A 1,462-nucleotide genomic window follows, 5' to 3' on the forward strand; every position below is an offset into this window, starting at 1 on the left:
TATATCGCTCTCCTCTCACTCTTCTGCATTCACACTGCTCACTCACTCTTCAGTCCATCTTTCACAATCACACTGCACCCCCCACTCATACTTCTTCATCACATTCCTCCTCTTCTCTCCCCCTCTCTCTATATATGATTCACTTCGTCTCGCACCTTCTCCAAATTCAGAACGTCCCTTTAAACTGGAAGGAACACAGCTTCAAACATTTCTAAGTCTGAGGAGAAAATTAAAAAAAAAAGGCCAAACCAATAACAACAACAGGAACAACTAAATTTAAAAACAGAAACCAAACTTTATCATTATTCCTCCCACTTCAAACATCTTTCTGAAATAATTAATTACATGAGTGTTTGTTTTAATTAAGAAACTGGATTTCTTTCACAATACAAATTAAAACTAGCGAGGTAAGTGTAGTTTTTATTCAAGTTATTGTTGTCGTTTGAAGTCAATTATCATAGATTTCCGTGCATGTTTTATTTTTAAAAAATCAATCGATTGCATCACCTTTGACCCGCCACTTTTGCAATTTGTCCTTGTAATGTTCTCTTGGCTGTCACCCTTGTGGCAAATAAATGATTTTAATAAAAGAAAAAAAAATCCTTGTTATTATTTTGGCAAGACCAGTGGCCGAGAAGTGAGGGAATCGTTTCAATGACGGTGTTTATTATATATCGATCCCCAACTTTGTAACCGCTCTCACAGTATGTTCTATAGTTTCGCTGTGGTGTGTGTGTGCGGGTGTATATACGCGTGTGTATGTATGTATATATATATATATATATAGATATAGATATAGATAGAGAGAGAGAGAGAGCAATATATGTGTGTGTGTTCACCTCAATATGTTTTGGTCGTAGGCTTGTCATTACACCGCTGTACCAGTTTCAAAAACTCCACTTAACTTATATCTATAGTATGTATAACTTACATTCACGCACTCTCTCTCTCACACGCACGCACACTCACACTCATACGCACGCGCGCGTGTAAGTATGTCTGTCTTTATTTGTATACTTTTCCCAAGTTTTTTTCTTTGATTCACGTTCTATAATTGTGTGGGTTCGTGTCACATTTTTTAAACAACGACTTTAAACTGTTTCCTTGTCTTTCTTATACGCACGTACACACCCACGCGCGCGCATACATACAATACATACATACAAACATACAAGCGAGTGTTCCAGCATGGCCTTAGTCACAATAGTTAAAACAAAACTCAAATACGTTACCACGTGTGTCTATGTATGTATGTACATATGTGTGTCTGTGTAAGTATATATATTATACATATATATGTATATATACACATATATATATGTCCATACACATTTTCTTGTGATGACAATCGTTCTATAAGTGTCATAAATACACTCGTATAAAACACAACCTTCCATCCAGTAACCGCTCTTCAACATACACACACGTTATATATATATATATATATATATATATATATATA

The 1,462-nt window shown here is 35.4% G+C and overlaps 1 protein-coding gene across 6 annotated transcripts in view; it reads left to right on the plus strand.

Moving 5' to 3' along the window:
* Positions 1 to 19: 19 nt before the first annotated feature.
* Positions 20 to 1,462, plus strand: part of LOC106871497 (pleckstrin homology domain-containing family A member 2) — a 151,710-nt gene continuing 150,267 nt past the window's right edge. For 2 of the 6 annotated variants that reach the window (XM_052974459.1, XM_014917984.2), the window contains exon 1: positions 20 to 407. The gene's annotated coding sequence lies outside the window, so the exon portion shown is untranslated. Of the gene's footprint in view, positions 408 to 847; positions 917 to 967; positions 990 to 1,462 lie in introns of those variants that run through there. The other 4 variants (XM_014918002.2, XM_052974461.1, XM_014917992.2 and 1 more) reach the window with 3 other exon arrangements.

The sequence above is a fragment of the Octopus bimaculoides genome, chromosome 18 (genome assembly GCF_001194135.2).
Source record: "Octopus bimaculoides isolate UCB-OBI-ISO-001 chromosome 18, ASM119413v2, whole genome shotgun sequence".
Classification (NCBI taxonomy): Eukaryota; Metazoa; Mollusca; class Cephalopoda; order Octopoda; family Octopodidae; genus Octopus; species Octopus bimaculoides.